Consider the following 19613-nt stretch of genomic DNA (forward strand, 5'->3'; position numbering starts at 1 on the left):
ACACACATCCAGACCGTCCGCTCGTGCTAACACTGCTAAACTGCATCACTGCTAACTGTTAACTTCTAACTGCGAGGCCGACCAACCACAGAGTCTCTTATAGAGGGCGTATAGCGCTGTCAGAGATATTAAAGACGTCTATAACGCTACAGTCTGGAACCGAGCGACCGCTACGGTCGCAGGTTCGAATCCTGCCTCAGGCATGGATGTGTGTGAAGTCCTTAGGTTAGCTAGGTTAAGTAGTTCAAAGTTCTAGGTGACTGATGACCTCAGAAGTCCCATAGTGTTCAGAGCCATTTGAAGTGTTTTTAGTCTATAGCGCAGCATAGCGCTGCCAACATACAAACACATAAACAGGCTTCTTACAATACCTGTTCCAGTACATGATCGCATAACATTAGGTTCACGCTCATACATACTTAATCAGTTACAATTTCAAGAGTCATTCTTCATGTACGCTCTACATTCACATCACTACACATTCTGATTGCATGAAGAGTGTATACAGGGTGATTCATTAAGTATTACCACCTAGAATAACTCCGAATGTAGTAGCTGAAAACTCTGTGGGACAAAAGTTGCATGGGACAACGGAGTCCATAATATGACGTTGGTTTTTTGTTGCTAGGTGGGGTCGCGTCAGAGAGAAGAAGGTCAACTTTGTTTTTTTAAATGGGGCGCTATAGTTTGGTACTTATTTTCTGATAGCGGCTATCGAGACGAATCCAATGATGTGTAACAGTAAAGTCTTTGAAGGTCAACAAAGGTCGAAAAGGTGGCATGAACGCCCACTTACAGAAGATGTTAGAACTGATGACCATTGGTATCAGTGTAGTGCTGCAATCTTCTTATCATGGACAGAGTGGTATTCTTTATCACTTCGGAACTTATCGAAGCACATGCTCTTACAATTCTCTCTGGCATATCGTGCAAATAGCAAATATTAGCCGAATACGGCGTATCCATCTAACGTGCAAGTGACATGTAAACGCCATTGGACGGTTTCGCAACCAACACTAATAGGAACGGTAAGACTAGCATCGTCGAATCAAGCGAATCTGAATGATGTATTCCTTTGAAGAACAAGTCGATATGCTTCTCATTTATAGAGAATGCCAACGAAATTCAGTGAGAGCTTGAGACTTATACGCTGAAAAATATCCTCAACGTACTCTCCCTACATGTCGCACATTTAAATATGTGTATCATAAATTGGATCTTTAACGCATCGGAAACATTTCCGGCGTTACTAACGAGCAAATGGAGGTTGGTACTCTTGTCGCTGTGGTTCGAGATCCTTGAGTTAGTTCGCGTCAAATCGCATGGAAATCTGGCATGAGCCAGAGTAGTGTTGTTCGTGTTCTGCATTGCCCTAAATATCATCCCCTCCGTAGCAGTCTCCACCAAGAATTAACTGGTACGTATTGTACGCGTCGCACTGAATTCTGCCCATGGGCTCAACTTCAGATTCAGAGGGATGACACCTGAGCGTAGTGCGCTGCGTGAAGACGTGTATAATGTCGTTTTATATTGTACCTCTTCGCAGAATTAAATGCTTTATGACATACAAGACATTGCGGATGACCATCCCTCTCAATGAATAGAAAGGTATCCTCCAATAGAGGTACAGGGCTCCCGCGGCTAGTCATAGCTGCCATTGAACACGGATTATTGCGTCAGTTGCGGCTGTATGCGACCAGGGGGCAGTGAGTTCGCTGTCCCCCTCCACGCGGGCTCCGAGCTGCCACAGTGAGCGCTCCGGCTCCCTGGAACTCGGTTGGAACAGCCTGCCCTAGATCCTTAAATAAATGTCTGCAGGATGATCTTGGGTGGACTCTAGCTATTATTCTGATTACACGTTTTTGTGCAATAAACACTTTATCCCTCAGTGATGAATTGCCCCAAAATATGATGCCACCCCAAAATTCCTATAAAGCTGCGTACCCAGATGCCAGATAGTTTTCTGTCGACACCGGCTCAAGTAGCGAAAGGTTAATTACAATCACCCTGTAGATCAGCGCCACCGATTCTCTATTTACTTGTGGTTTGGAACTGTATAGGGTCAACTAGAAGGACCTTGTCTGGTGCCACCCCGTTTCGGTGGCACACGTTACATGTGACATCAGAGATGTTCTGGCGCAATTGTTGAAGTACTGTACTTCTTGTTGTTCACCAACTTATATGGTTTCATGGCTACGGATCACCATCCCACTTCGATATTACTGTCCATTAGCAGCTGAACAACAAAAAAGGTAACGCTGTCTCATGGCCAGCAAGCTCGCCAGGCCTCACTCATATGGATTGTTTCCTTACTGGGTAACATGAAACTTCACGAGACTTGCTTAGTAGAGCTCTAACTGCCTTCTCGCCGTACAACAAAAACATAATTTGTGAGTGTGGTTCAAAAATGGCTCTGAGCACTACGGGACTTAACTGCTGAGGTCATCAGTCCCCCAGAACTTAGAACTACTTAAACCTAACTAACCTAAGGACAACACACACATCCATGCCCGAGGCAGGATTCGAACCTGCGACCGTAGCGGTCGCGCGGTTCCAGACTGTAGCGCCTAGAACCGCTCGGCCACTCCGGGCGGCTATCAGTGTGTCAAAATATTATGCGTTCATGTAGTGCATTCGTTGAGACTGACAGCCCACACCTTGAACACAACTGTAAATGAAAGTAAGGTGCTACGGCGATACTGTAATAAAATCGTCTCTGGCTTCGACCCACGTCAATTAGTTACGTATGCACGAGCTTGTGGCCATTATCATCAAGTGGTGCGACAGACACCACTCGACAGTTGCCGGCGAGTACCGTGTCCGAAAGCACGTCGATACAAAACAACTTGACGCGGATGGACGTCCGAGATTTTAATCAGCTGTAATAAGCTTCAAGTGTTTGCGAAAAGGTGTAAGCTATTAAGGGGACTAGCTCGTGAACACAAGGGAAAAAGTTGAAAAAAATTGTCAAATTTCTAAGCTGTGTAGCTCAAACAATAAGAGTTATGAGCCCATGTAATGCTCACCATCTTTTGACAGATATTTTGGGAACAATTTGACGTATGAACCATAGCTTTTGGTCACACACTTTTTACAGCACTGAAACGTAGCATGTGAAACGTCCCCTTGGAAAAATTATACAAGACTGTGCTTAAACTGACACATAATATTTTTAGCGCAACGCAATCTGACTTTCAATAATCCCTACAAAAGAATGGCCCTGACTAACATTAACCTATACCTTTCACAAATCACTTACCTCACAAAAATCTTCGTTACTCAAGCTACTGCAATACAGCGAGCGCCACTACTGCCAGCTAAATAAAAGATTCGAACTACTGAAGGCACTAACTACTGATAGGCATAGTTAGCAAATGAAACATTTTGATAGAGAACAAACAATGCATTTACCTTACTAGTGTTCAAAAGTCATAATGTATATAGCAGTTCATGACATCCAGTCTTACAAATTTCAAAACTCCGCCATCTCTCTCCCCACATCCACCACTGCTAGCGGCTCACCTCCAACTGCGCAACGCTACGCGCTGTTAACAGCCAGCTGCCCAACACTACAATGGCGAGTATTACAACAATGCCAACCAGCCACTGACTGCACACAGCACAGCCAGTGATTTTCATACAGAGCGCTGCGTGGCGTTACCAATATAAAAAACCTAAACAGCCTACTTACACATGGCATCCCGCACACATATTTTCAAAGTATTTGGTTCTACCAGAACAGTTTTTGTTATCCGTTTCCATATGTAGTTAGAACTTTCATTTGGGTTATGACTCGTATTGTATAATTGGTTTTCTAATAGTCTTGGGTCACTATGACCTCAGACACTAAAAAGCCCTAAAAACAAACAAGTCAGAACAAAATTCTGTTTTTAACAGAAATGACTAGGTGACATGAAAGTGTCGTCATGTGCGCAGATACTTTTAAATTCCTTTAATTTTGGGCTTTCTTTGGTACAATTTCCACCAAGTAAACTTTTTTATTTTTTAGTAAAGTACAATTATTTAAGACAAAAATTAAAAAAAAATCGTTTTTTTACACTTACGTTCTAGTCCATTGATTACTAACTATTCATGTCGTTTATTTCAAAGTGAAGCTGTCTCTGCGATCTGCGTAATTTTGATCCCGATCTTTTGGAACTCCTTAGATAGGTTAGAGAGCCACAAATCGAACAACAGTTCGACTCGGTGTGGCGTATATCACGTTCTTGAGCTGATGAATAGCTTCATGAAATGTTGGTTTATGGCAGAAAATGTCTCCTACTAATGTCAAAAATTATTTGTTTACGTATGTCATTAATAGATAATTGCAGCTTCAGTTCCACGCTTCATCAATGGTTTTCTTAATGTGCTGCGGTTATTTCGTGTTTTAATAAATGTACGGGTCAAGAAGTGGATAAAGATTGGCTAAAGATTGTAGTTCTATAGATTAACATCCGGCAAATTCAAATTCGTACTAGTTTATAGATTCTACACCACGTTATCGTTCTCACAGATGAAGTTTGTAAAATACATTTAATTTACATAGAAACTTCCTGGCAGTTTAAAACTGTGTGCGGGACCGAGACTCGAACTCGGGACCTTTACCTTTCGATTGCAAGTGCTCTACCATCTGAGCTACCCAAGCGCGACTCACGACACGTCCTCACAGCTTCAATTCTGACAGTATCTTCACAGAAGAGCTTCTGTGACGTATGGAAGGTAAGAGACGAGGCACTGACAGAACTGAAGCTGTGCGAAGGAGTCGCGGGTCGTGCTTGCGTAGCTCAGCTGGCAGAAAGGCAAAGGACCCGAGTTCGAGTCTCGGTCAAGCACGCAGTTTTAATCTGCCAGGAAGTTTCATGTCACCGCATATTCCGCTGCAGAGTGAAAATCTCATTCTGGCAAATTTACATAGATCTTAGGTTTATGATTTACCGTGCTCCGTATTCGCGTGTAAGCTGGAGAAATATAAGGAAACGACTGAACATCTTGCCACAAGACATACATGATTTCAAGCCAAAACGCCAGTTCAATCGTCGGAGTAGAACGCCAACCGATGAACCTAGCCATTGTGAGTAAAATGATCCGAGGAACCTGTCATAACAGCTTTAAACTCGTATGTCTTTACGAGTGATTAGCACACCTTTAGTTTCTCTAAGTGAGCAGTTGTCTGGTCAGCAGGCGCCAAGTCGTTTCCTTGGAAGTCACAAGGCCACTCACGAAGCGACTGAGAAATATAAATTTAACATATAGGCCAATTTCCAGGCAGTATCACGAGCTTCTTAGGAAGAAAATTCAAAGCGCCAGTTATTTGGAGTAGCAGAATGGTTACGACAATGGATTCAAGGTTCGGAGAGGAGAATTTCGAATCCCACTCGACCCACAGCAATTAAGATCCTGTAAGAGATGTGTTGTTTTACCTTTCTTCACCTTACTGGGAATCAACTACGTAACCATGCGTTACACCTCTACCAAATGGAGATGCCCATGGCTAACGTCCCTTAGTAATACATCTTACAGAAAAAACACCGTGAAGTGAATTAACACGATTAGTCAATAATAATTTACGCAACAGAATCTCTCTGCAGCCGCGCACTGCAATTACTAGACTCGTTCTGCGACGACATTTACCTTAAGGGCTGAAATCTGAGACGTGAAGTCGATGAGGCAAAATGTGCTGCAAAAGGTTAAGTGCTGCCTGAGGAGCGGGGCAGTGGAAGTCCAGAATATTGCACCTGGGTTGTGAAACTCTGTCAGGATAGTTTTGATTAATTTACTTATCTTGCTCCAAAAAACACAGATAAATGCGTCATCTACATACTTTGTGCACGTGACCAGTGTCTGATGGTTCACGATCAAGTACTTGTCGGCTTATTAGACAAGGCCAAATCTGAATAACACATCAGACTGATAAATTGTTTAAATTATTGTTAAGTGCATGAAAAATGAAGACAAAAACCAAACAATACAGATTGTCCAAATCAGATAAGAGTCCTCTCTCCTCAGTCTGCCTATAATATAAGTGACATATACGGTTTTTTTCGGGAGAACTTATGTATTGATTCTGGGACATATTTTCAGATTTTTTTAAAAAGAAATTCAGTCCTCATTAAGCCTTCATCCGATCGCTTGAAGTCAGTCTGTCCAAAATGAGGTTTGTGTGTGATGGAAGTCCTGCTATCTGCCGATCTTATCTGAACTCAAAAGACAAATATTTTTTCTAAATCTATAGGTTACTGCGCATGAAATAGTAACACAGGTTTTCAAAATTTAACAAAATAATAAAATGTTGGACGCTTGCAACCAGGATACACCTGTGTTGTGGTAAAGTTTTGTGCAATAACCATTGGATAAATTACTCGAATAAAAAATTAGTGTCTTACTCCCTGCGGTAATGCCTGAAGAGTAATTCAGCCAATTTCCAGAACGATATCTTCATTAGTGTACCCGCAATCCGTTCCGTCAGTTTGAGATATATTGTATTTTTTATTTTGATTTATTCATTAGTTCTTGCACCAAACGTTATCAAAACACAAATGTATCTTTGTTGCAAACGTCTGTCCTTCTATTATTTTGTCAAATTTCAGAAAACCTGTGGACAATAGACTATAGATTAACAAAATTATTTCTTTTTGATTTCAGGTCAGATTTGGGGACTGCTGGGTTCTGTTATCTACACACGTCATTTTGGACAGAGCTACTTTAACTCCTCGGACAATAGGTCTTAATGAAAATTGAATTTCTTAGAAAAAATCATAAAACTTTGTCCAAAAATAAATAAATAATGTTAAAAATGGTTTAGGTTTACTGAATCATTAGTTTTGTAAGACTCTTATACACTGAAGCGTCAAAGAAACTGGTACAGATAAGTGTAAGCAAATACAGAGACATGTAAACAGGCAGAATACGGTACTGCGATCGGCAACGCCTGCGTCAGACAGCAAGTGTTTGGCGCAGTTATTAGATCGGTTACTGCTGCTACTCGTACAATGACAGGTTATCAAGATTTAAGTGAGCTTGAACGTGGTGCTATAGTCGGCGCACGAGCGATGGTACACAGCTTCTGCGAGATAGCGATGAGGTGGGGATTTTCCCATTCGACCATTTCACGAGTGTACCGTTAATATTAGGTATCTGATAAAACATCAAATCTCCGACATCGCTGCAGATCCTGCAAAAACGGGAGCAACGACGACTGAAGAGAATCGTTCAGCGTGACAGAAGTGCAACCCTTCCGCAAATTGCTGCAATTTTCAATGCTGGGCCATCGACAAGTATCAGCGTGGGAATCATTCAACGAAACATAATCGATACGGGCATTCGGAGCCGAAGGCCAACTCGTGTGCCCTTGATGTCTGTACGACACAAAGCTTTACGCCTCGCATGAGCCAGTTAACACCGACATTGGACTGTTGATGACTGGAAACAAGTTGCCTGGTCGGACGAGTCTTGTTTCAAATTGTATCGAGCGAATGTACGTGTACGGGAATAGAGACAACCTCATGAATCCATGGACCTTGCACGTCAGCAGGGGACTGTTCAAAGTGGTGGAGGCGCTGTAATGGTGTGGGGCGTGTGAAGGTGGGGTGATACGGGACTACTGATACGTCTTGATAAGACTCTGACAGGTGGCTTAAAATGGCTCTGAGCACTACGGGACTTAACATCTGAGGTCATCAGTCCCCTAGAACCTAAACCGAACTAACCTAAGGACATCACACATACCCATGGCCGAGGCAGGATTCGAAACTGCGACCGTAGTGGTCGCGCGGTTCCAGACTGAAGCCACACCGGCCGGCACTCTGACAGGTGACAAGTACGTAAGCACCCTGTATGATCACCTGCATCCACTTATGTCCACTGTGCATTTCCACGGACTTGGGCAATTCCAACAGGACAATGCGACACCCCACACATCCAGAATTGCTACAGAGTGGCTACAGGAACGCTCTTCTGAGTTTAAATACTTCCGCTGACCACCAAGCTCCCCAGACATGAACATCATTAATCATATAGGGTATGCCTTGCAACGTGCTGTTCAGAAGAGGTCTCCACCCCCTCTACTCTTCGGATTTATGGACAACCCTGCAGAATTCATGGTGTCAATCCCGCTAGCGCTATTTCAGACATTAGGCGAGTCCATGCCACATCGTGTTGCGGCACTCCTTCGTGCTTGCGGGGGCCCTACATGGTATTTGGTAGGTCTACCAGTTTCTTTGGCTCTTCAGTTTATTATAGGCTGACTGAGGAGGATGAATTATGTTGGGTGGGTGGTTTGAAAAAACCAGTAAATGCTTCTCCATTATGTCGAGCCCGAGCTTGTGGTTCATCTCTAATGACCTCTGACTCAATAGTACGTTAAACACTAATCTGCCTCCTTTTCGAAGCCTGTAGCATCTGCGTAAATATCTTAATCTTAAGATTACTCAGTCATTTGCTCGTAAATGTTGCTATCGCCCTTACAGATATGTCAAACAGGAAAACCGTTGCATGGGTGTGGCAACGTTGTGTTACTCTCGCCACGCATTTCGGCACAACGCAGCGGTGCTCGCGACACAACAGACTGGTTGCATGTCTAGGCTGCCCCACCCCACCCCCCTCCCTCCCCCGGATGCTGTATACTACTTGTAGACGTAAATGCCAGCACACATTCTGCGTCGTTCTCGGAACAGCAACAACAGCAGGTGCTGCGCACTGCACCTGAAAGCTGTGCCTGCCGACCTCGACGCTACAGTTCGCGTTCCTCGCGACGGCATAAGAACTGGCCGCTCAATAGAATAAAACCGAGTACTGTCACATTATTGACGAGGAGAACACGGCAAGTGTCATAAATCTATTTCCCAGAAACTTCTCTCAGTGGAAGAGGGGATAAAATAAGATAACATGCAAATAACTTGCGGGAATACAGACAGGTAACACTTTCAGCGGCCGCCGATATTTCGGCGGAGGTTTTCGTTTAAACTCTGTTTGGAATCCGGCCCTCTCCCTTGTCAAAAAACAGAGGAACAGAGTCAATGCTACCTCACCTGCGAGTTCGTAGCCTCACTGTCGATAGCTCTGACTTTGGTCATCTTTGGTGGCACCAGTGTTCAGTGTGTGTTATCTTTCCTGCTTCAGTCCCAAAACCGATGTTTTAAATTTGCATGTACGTCGCCTGTCCGTTGTAGTTTGCCTTGAAAATGGCGGGGTGTTCTCCCGCCGAAATATCGGCGGTCGCTGGAAGTGTTAACTGGCTGAATTCCCGGAAGAGAAACTCAGGTCTCACATAAGCTAACATGTGTTGCAGTTTATCCATAGATACTCGACCTTTTCTGAAAAAATTGACGGTCAAATTTTTCGAAGATTTTCGATGTATTTTATGTGCCTCTTACCGCACAATGTCGTTAGACGGAACGCTGGCTCAGTGGTTAGCGTCACGGCATCTTAATTTTGCGCTCCTGTTCGAAACCCGACTATTGTTTCTATTTTATTTTATTTTTATTGTTATCATTTATTTACTCATGTCCATAGAAGGCTACTACATGAATGTTTCTTATCAAATTAGATGACACAAGGGTTTTATAGAAGTTGTAAATATAACTAGATTACACAATAAGTGTCACACATTTATTGTACAATATATGTTTGTGTGCTAAGTGGAGGGGTTATAATCTTCTTAAATTCTCGTATTCTGATATATCATTCTCATATCAATTCTTATATTATTTCCAATAATTTATTTATATGACTGTTCTTCGGGAAGATTTCGTGCATTCCCTTGAACGATACAGATCGTAGAAGCATTTATTCGAAACACAGATATTCCGAACACCATGAGCGTCACACGAAGGCAGGTTTGCTGGTCACATTTCTTCGTATGACTCTCACCCGGGAAACAAAAATGTTGATGTTGGTGAAGATATCGCTCTTTAGCAATAATTTCGCGACAAACTACGCAGAGCGGATGACTTTTCCGAAAAGTGGCACTTGGAGTTGATTATGAATCAAGACACACTACAGGAATTTCACCGAAAACAATTTCAAATAATTGTATCATTCTTCAAATTGCCATAACATGCAAATACGACGAAATCGATATGGTGCCCCCAAAGTTGTCGATTGCACACACAGCTGCATATCCATTTACACACAGAGAACATATATGGGCCTGCCGGAGTGGCTGAGCGGTTCTCGGCGCTGCAATCTGGAACCACGCCACCGCTACGGTCGCAGGTTCGAAACCTGCCTCGGGCATGGATGTGTCTGATATCCTTAGGTTAGTTAGGTTTAAATGGTTCTAAGTTCTAGGGGGCTGATGACCTTAGGTGTTAAGTCCCATGTGCTCAGAGCCATCTGAATCATTTGAACATATATGGAAAAAATTAATGAAAGTTTTTGTACGAAAACATTTGAGTTTTAATCGCTATCCTATCAGAAATGCTAAGGAGTCTCCTATTTACATTGACCTACTCGCGTTTTGGAAGGGAGCTGGGGGCGGAGAGGGAGGGAGGTGGGGGAGGGGGGGAGAAATGCCTTGTTGAATCATCTTCACAAGTAGTCGATACTAGGTAGCTGAAAGCGTAGCGGCCCCCATATGTCCTCCCACACCATCAGGATGCTTGAGTTCAGCGAGTGTACTCGAATCTCACGATTAGGGTGAATGATTTCGGTGTGTTCTTCGGGCCAACTGCCGTAACTCTGGCGGCGATTACAGTGCCACTTACCAAGAATGGAAATAAAGTTTTTAGATAAACCCTAGGTGTTTTTGTCGTAGAATCCCCGAATATGCAGTAGAAAAGGGGAGGTTACTACTTGAAAATAAAAGGTTCACCCCTATGATAGATGGAAAGTGTTAGTGGGTAGGCAGTTTTAACAAACAGATATTCCGTTTGAAAACAAACTCATGTGCAACCTTTTTTTCATACGCTGCATATTCTCGATATATTTATTTGTTCCAAGTTAAAACAAACAGGACGGTACAGTACATAATAGCAAAGCTGAAAAAAGCATGTACCGAGAACGATTTCCTGACCGTCACAGTACATTGTCCATCTTTTCGCCCGACTACAGTAACGGCTGCGACAAAACGGTGTGTTGTATGCGTGGAGGGCTGGCTATTGTGCTGCATGGACGAGCACCAAGTATTTTGAACTGTATGTGTGAAAGCATGTATCGGAGGTACACAGGGTCAGCACGTAGCTCCTGTAGAGCACACAGGTCGGGGTTCATTGTCTCTATTGTGTGCATTTCGATAAGTGGGTGCTTTGAAAGTGATCACACGTACAAACTTATTTTACATCCAAAGAGTACATTTCTTATACAGACTTTATCTACCCTGTCCCCTCTAAAACACTACAGGCCTGTAATAGCAACTGTGAAACACCCTTTATAAGCGGAGTGTGGTATGGCAGAAGCCCGTGCACAAATGAATATCTTATGTATCCTTTAAGTTACAGTTAGCGAGTCTGAAAACGATCACATTAACGATTTATCTCTTTATGACCAATAATTCTTCAAATACACTCCTGGAAATGGAAAAAAGAACACATTGACATCGGTGTGTCAGACCCACCATACTTGCTCCGGACACTGCGAGAGGGCTGTACAAGCAATGATCACACGCACGGCACAGCGGACACACCAGGAACCGCGGTGTTGGCCGTCGAATGGCGCTAGCTGCGCAGCATTTGTGCACCGCCGCTGTCAGTGTCAGCCAGTTTGCCGTGGCATACGGAGCTCCATCGCAGTCTTTAACACTGGTAGCATGCCGCGACAGCGTGGATGTGAACCGTATGTGCAGTTGACGGACTTTGAGCGAGGGCGTATAGTGGGCATGCGGGAGGCCGGGTGGACGTACCACCGGATTGCTCAACACGTGGGGCGTGAGGTCTCCACAGTACATCGATGTTGTCCCCAGTGGTCGGCGGAAGGTGCACGTGCGTGTCGACCTGGGACCGGACCGCAGCGACGCAGTGCCGTAGGGGACCGCACCGCCACTTCCCAGCAAATTAGGGACACTGTTGCTCCTGAGGTATCGGCGAGGACCATTCGCAACCGTCTCCATGAAGCTGCGCTACGGTCGTCTTCAGCGATGAGAGTCGCTTCTGCCTTGGTGCCAATGATGGTCGTATGCGTGTTTGGCGCCGTGCAGGTGACCGCCACAATCAGGACTGCATACGACCGAGGCACACAGGGCCAACACCCGGCATCATGGTGTGGGGAGCGATCTCCTACACTGGCCGTACGCCTCTGGTGATCGTCGAGGGGACACTGAATAGTGCACGGTACATCCAAACCGTCATCGAACCCATCATTCTACCATTCCTAGACCGGCAAGGGAACTTGCTGTTCCAACAGGACAATACACGTCCGCATGTATCCCGTGCCACCCAACGTGCTCTAGAAGGTGTAAGTCAACTACCCTGGCCAGCAAGATCTTCGGATCTGTCCCCCATTGAGCATGTTTGGGACTGGATGAAGCGTCGTCTCACGCGGTCTGCACGTCCAGCACGAACGCTGGTCCAACTGAGGCGCCAGGTGGAAATGGCATGGCAAGCCGTTCCACTGGACTACATCCAGCATCTCTACGATCGTCTCCATGGGAGAATAGCAGCCTTCATTGCTGCGAAAGGTGGATATACACCGTACTAGTGCCGACATTGTGCATGCTCTGTTGCCTGTGTCTATGTGCCTGTGGTTCTGACAGTGTGATCATGTGATGTATTTGACCCCAGGAATGTGTAAATAAAGTTTCCCCTTCCTTGGACAATGAATTCACGGTATTCTTATTTCAATTTCCAGGAGTGTATTGTCAGAGTCCGTTGTTTCACACTAGATAATGCAAAAATAAATAGTCATATAAACACCGAAAGCAACGCGTGTCTGTCCACACATTGCCATAAGGGATATAAATGTAGTTTAGTGGATTACATTACTATGACACTGGCAAAGTTCAATAAAGAACGTGTCATGTGGAAATATTGTGTCAGTCAGTCGACAAACTGTTCAAGAAATATAAAATATCCGTCTCTTTCTTTGATATCTTTCCAGAGTTCTGAAGCCTTGTGTCGTAGGTGTGTATGTCCTCCCTGCTTCTTAATTCTGTTTACTATGCTACTGCAGTAGCTAGGGGTTCCTGCAGCCGTCTTTAGTACAGTCCATTTTCTTTGCCTCTCCTGATAAAAAATGTGATGGCATCGCACGTAATGAGTGTGCTTGATTATCAACAGCGACTGTGCAGTCCTACAGCGACCAGAACATCACCGCGGAATGCAATCAAGAAGGCGTTGACCTGCGTGACAGTAGAGAGAGCGGGCAGTGCCACACATCCGGGAAGACGCTGATTTAAACAGCTCCCCGTCGCTGACAGGCCCAGTTCGGTCACAGCCTTCGAGAGCATCAGTACTGACTCCTGGGAAGATGACAGATACTTAGCTTGCGTACTGCGAGTAGTAATAGTGTATAAAAGTAATTGCATGTAGGAGGCAAAGGATGCGCGTCAAGCCGCCTCGCAACGAGAAGTTATGTTTCTTTCCCTTTTAGAAATAATGTGTTCTCTTAATTTGAAACTGTGGTGCACAGATCAAGTTGGATTCCTGCCGCTAGCCATCGCAACTTCTCTCCTTCCTTGTCTGCGTCGTTGCTGACGCCCACAGTAGCTGACTCAACAGAGACAGTTATGAGAACTTTCTAAGCAGGAAGATCGGCAGGCTGCCCTTCGGGTAAAAGGGATGAAACCACACAGTGGCCAGGCCCTCTGTATGGGACCTATCGCTGAATCCGTTACCACGTGGAGGAAATTCGTAAGTGCTCCATCCTTGTGCTGTATGTCAGATGTCTAGATCCTGATATCTAGATCCCATGTGTGTATGGATGCCTTCCTGTATCCATTGTCGTCAACAACAGACAATGCTGTTATCCATAGACGGCCGCGGTGGCCGTGCGGTTCTAGGCGCTGCAGTCCGGAAGCTCAGGACTACTACAACCGCAGGTTCGAATCCTGCCTCGGACATGGATGTGTGTGATGTCCTTAGGTTAGTTAGGTTTAAGTAGTTCTAAGTTCTAGGGGACTGATGACCTAAGATGTTAAGTCCCATAGTGCTCAGAGCCATTTGAACCATTTTTTTTTTTTTTTTTTTTTTTTTTTGTATCCATACGAATGGCACGGCACACAATATGACAATTGGACCACCACAGAATGCTGCCCCTCTCGAGCTTGTCTAGCCGGGGGAAATTGCTGACAAAAAAAAAAAAGGTTCAAGTAGCTCTGAGCACTATTGGACTTAACTTCTGAGGTCATCAGTCCACTAGAATTAGAACTACTTAAACCTAACAAACATAAGGACAAAATACACATCCATGGCCGAGGCAGGATTCGAACCTGCGACTGTAGCGGTCGCGCGGTTCCAGACTGTAGCGCCTAGAACCGCTCGGCCACTCCGGCCGGCGAAATTGCTGACAGATGTGTAGCCTAGACATAGTGCACGTTTAGGTGAATGCTACAGTGATGCTACGAGCGGCCATACTGGCCAGTACTGCCAATTTGGCTCCTATTAAGTCAACCGATGGGTAACACGTTACAGCCTCACTCGTGCTTCTAGAGTGCGAACCGATCCTGGAAAAATAATCATTGGCGTGGCTGATATATCCACCCAGTTTACAGTGGATCAGTCAGGTCCTTTTGGGTAGAGCTCTTTTTATGATGATGAGTGTAGTTTTAAAAAATATTTACATAGCTTTTAAAATTACTAAAATGATTACACAGTGATGGAACAGAATTTGAAACTGGTGATGCACGGCACTGCACTAAAAGTGGAGTCATCTAGAAAGTGAAGAGGGGGTTGGGTTCTGCCGTTGTGAGGTTGGACTATCAATGGAGTAGGGAGGGGGGCTGATATTTAGGTATGGATGTAATGTGGTACTGTTTGTATGGGTCAACGTCTGGGTCAGCCAACTGCTGCTGGCAAGTGGGGTGCACTCAGCCCTTGTGAGGCCAGTTGAGCAGCTGCTTATTGAGAAGTAGCAACTCCAGTCACTAAAACAACAGCTGGAAGAGTGGTGGGCTGATCTCACGCCCCTCCACATCCACATCCACATCCAGTGATGCCTAAGGGCTGAGCATAACATGGTGGCTAGTCGGTACTATTGGTACTTCAAAGCCTGTTCGGACATTGTTTGTTTTGCGATGTGGTATGGTACAGGTGAGGCAAGGATAGAAGCGAGGTCTTGGTTACGAGAAGTAAAGCAGATCTCCGAGGGAAGGAAAGAAGGAGCCCTGATGTAGCTGAAGATAGGGAATGGGTTACACGTAAATGTGAGCATGGATGTCATTGGCAGGGAATATGAGCCCGTTAAAACAGCGTAGGGAGAGGATATGAAGAGTGTGTAGGAGTTTGGACATGGAAAAGAACATCAGAGTTTTAACGTCCCATCGACAACAAGGTCATTAGAGATGGAGCAAAACCTCAGATTATGGCAAGGATAGGGAAGGAAGTCTGCCGTTCCCTTTCAATGGAACCTCTCTGGCATCTGCCTATAACGATTTTGAAAAATTACAGAAAACCTAAATCAGGATGGCTGGATGCGGATTTGAACCAGCGTCTCCAAGAACGCGAGTCCAGTATGCTAAACACTGTGTCATCTCGCTCAGGTTGGAAATGATGAGTTGGTAGAATTGTTGTCAGCAGCATAACGGTACTGTAAATTAGTGGCCAAACGGTGGTATTGCAACAGTGAAGTTTTTGGGATGTTGAGAATATGTAAAGGAGTTCAATATGTGTGGTGTGAGGAGGAAGGGGAAAGCGATGGATGGTAAAGGATTCGAGTATGTGGGGGGGGGGGGGGGGGGGGTGGAGGTAAAAGGATGTAGGAACAAGGAGAAGTGCATAGCGTTCATTGACTTTTAGAGAGGAATAGAATTTCGATAAGTCAGATGAACAGGTTCACTGGTGTAGCATAATATGGGTCAATTCAAGCTCCTGTAGGTTTGAGAATGGTTAGTTTTTAGTCATATGTTGTCTTTCTGTTGAAAAGTTAGTAGATGGGGTTCATGTCAGTTTACTGCCGAACGTCAGTTCAAAGTATTTTATTGTTTTAGTTAATTGTATAATACGGTTATGAATGGATAGGAAAAAGTCGTAGATACGTAAGCTGCCAGTAGTGGGTCCTATAATCCCTGGTAAACTTTCGGCCACTTTGATATTGGCCACAATGAAGCTGATGTGGAGTACATGATACGATCGGTAACTGTGGCAGTCGATGTCGGGACTCTGTAGCAGCAATGTGTACTACAATTTGCAAGGCTCATTCAGGTGGGTTGCAGTCTGTCTCTTGTTCCAGTGTGCTCTGTACAGAAGGCAATGCGTGGAGTTTCTCGTAGACAACCTTGTCTTTTTCTCTTTAATATAGTTTCTGAGTCAACAGTCATGAGGTCACTCTCTCTATGGTATGGCGTTTCATGCATTAGGCTATGACTGGTCAGCTTCTAACCTACTAATAGTTTGACATAGAACAGAACCGATACAGAGCTTTGATTAGACGTTGCATCATCTACACTTAGGTCGAAGTGAACTTCTCCCATAACGGAGCAATGCTTGCATTGCCAACGTGCGAGGTAGTGACAAGGAGAAAATAAAGAGAGATTGGAGTTTAATGAGCATTACATTTGGAACGTAAGCTTGTGTTTGACTTACGCAGATGAGGCGCAACCTTGTGGCCACAGCCCGCTGCGAGACTTGATTAACGCCTATTGGCACTGATGGCACACAACGCGGGAAGAAAAGCATACAGGGTGATCCACTGATCGTGACCGGGCCGAACATCTCAAGGAACAAGCGTCAAACGAAAAAACTACAAAGAACGAAACTTGTCTAGCATGAAGGGGGAAATAAAATGTTCAAACGTACCTATGTCCTGTATTTTAATTTAAAAAACCTACCTGTTACCAACTGTTAGTCTAAAATTGTGTGCCATATGTTTGTGACTATTACAGCGCCATCTGTCACAAAGCGAAAAAAAGTGGTCCAACTAAAACATTCATTTTTTTAACGTACTACACGAATATGTAATAAAAATGGGGATTCCTATTTTAAAAAAGCAGTTGATATCCGTTTGACCTATGGCAGCGCCAACTAGCTGGCCAACCATAGCGCCATCTGGTTTCCCCCTTCAAGCTAGACGAGTTTCGTTCTTTGTAGTTTTTTCGTTTGGTACTTATTTCGTGAGATATTTGGACCGGTTACTATCAGTGGACCACCCTGTACATAAGAGGTACAGAGAGGAATGGGGAATCACTCTAGAGACGACAGGGAGCGCAAATGGGGAAATCTGCTGACACAAGGGAGTTTCACAAGTCGCAGATTGATATCCGTTGGCGCCTGGATATAGCGAAGCTGGTAGGCCAATCGGGTCTTGCTGTCGTCAGCATATCTGGAAGGTAGTTGAAGGTCAGCCAAACTCCGAGTAGTTGACAAGGTATTGAACGCCTACGCCCAATTACAGAACGTGGAGGCCGGAGACTTGCGGTTCTGTAAAGCAGACGACAGAGTACAGTGCTGGAGCAGGCACAAGTGTTCCTGTACACACCGCTCAGCGCACATTCTTCAACTTATGGCTCTGCAGCAGACGACCGTGCCGTGTTCCCAAAGTCGACTCAACGACATCATCTGATACTATCGCTGTGGGCACAGGATCATCGAGATTGGACAGTGGATCAATGGGAAAGTGTCGCCTGTCCGGATGAATCACGTCTGTTGTTACGCCATCTCAGAGGTCGTATCCGGACCGCTGTCATCGAGGCGAATAGCTGTTCAAAACATTCGCCGCGCCACGGTCGCTGGTTGTTGGGTTCTTTATAATGTAATCGTACATATACACTTTGGTTTTCGTTTGACCTGGAGTAGTAGTCAAAGGTTTGATGACAGCTATGAACTACGTGAAGATTACTGCGGATCATTTGTATCCCTCCATGTTTGATCTCTTGCCAGGCAGCGATTCTACTTTTCAGGAGGACAGCCTTCCACGTAACAAGGTCAGAATCGAGCAGGATAATGAACTCATGCTGATGTCCTGATCACCAAATTCTCCTTATCTGAACTCGATGGAACGCATCTGGGACGCCAACAGGGCCCAGCTCCGCGTCCACAACCGCCGACCCTTCATTTAGGGTCACTGTGTGACCTTCGCTCTGACATCTGGTGCCACATCCTTCTGCAAACACACCAAGGACTTCTTGAATCCATGTGATGTAGAATCGCAGATGTATAGCGTTCCAAAGGTGTGCCAACACGCTATTTATCAGGGGGTCATAATATTTTGGAACATCACTGCATCACCTCGCTCTGTAAGCGACAAATCCGAACTGCCCCTGACAGAATATTAGTGCCACGACGTGTCAGGTTGTTTTTACTCACTCCAAGGTGAGCCGTGCGTGGCTCGTGTTCGTACTATATCTTATTTAACATCCTATTTTTGCCCTGCTGCTACCTCGTTATGTTAGTTTCAGTTACTTGTGTCACCGAGTTACTGCTTTGCCTGCCCGTGAGCGGCAGCAGCAGCGCTTATCGATATAAGTCCTGCCGTATTATCTTTGCTGGACTGCTATTACTTCCCGGTCGTCGCGTGTCGACCAGTGAGTTGGAACGTGCCAGCAGTTAGTTCGGACCTGGCAGTATTTGAGTTGGCATGTTGCACAAGTTCAGTCGGGGCGCAGCAGCAGTGAGGTCCGGACCGCCACGACTCGCCCGACGGTTGCCGACACACATGATTGGATTGGGGATGACTTTGGTTGGTCGTCGGTCGTCTTGCCGGACGACGTGTATTTGGCCTGCGATCGCTAATGGGTTGGCTGTGTGTGTCGACTCGTGATTCGTCCCTGTTATTGTACAGTCATCGCCGTTAGCATTGTCTAGTTCTTCGCGGAAGTTTTAGTGAAACTGTGTGTAGTTTGTGTGATTTTGACTGAGAAGTTATTTTAAATGTAGTCGGCGTACTGGCTCTGAGGAGTCAGTCGGGTGGAGCAGTGAGGTATTCTCGGCGGAGCGTAGTTTGGTCGGGGCCAGCTGGCGGTCTCTACGCGGTGTCGGACAGTGTAGTGCTGTTCCTATTGCTACGAGGTCCGTGGCTCACCGACCCTGGACACGAAAGTTGAGCTGTGATGTAACCTACCAGCAAGTCAAGACTGTTCACATTGTGTCGTTTGGATCGCTGTCGGCTGTTGAGATATTCCCGCGAGCAACAACGTGGTTTTCAAGTCGGAAAATTCTAGCCACCCTCCGGTGGAGATTCACTGTATTTTGTTTTTATATTGAAATGCACCAGCGGAATCTTCTGCCTTGTGGCCGTTAACGTTCCGGTTACCTGCCCTGGGCGTTGACGTAAATTTCAGGCAGTGTAGTCTCCTCATCGTGTTGTTGCTGTCCAAGACGGTGTGTAGTTTGACAGCTCCATGTATGATTGGTTGTGGGCGCCAATATCTTCTACGTTGTTCCATTGAACACCCTGTTGTGACCTGATCGGGTGAAGTGAAAGTTATCTTGTCGGTGGGTCTGCTGACTGTCGGTCGATTGGGTTGTCATCGGATCGTGAATGGTTGGCCCAACTGCCTGTCTCACCTAAGCGAGCGTTAGCGTCTGAAT

The sequence above is a fragment of the Schistocerca gregaria genome, chromosome 1, assembly GCF_023897955.1.
Source record: "Schistocerca gregaria isolate iqSchGreg1 chromosome 1, iqSchGreg1.2, whole genome shotgun sequence".
Taxonomy (NCBI): domain Eukaryota; kingdom Metazoa; phylum Arthropoda; class Insecta; order Orthoptera; family Acrididae; genus Schistocerca; species Schistocerca gregaria.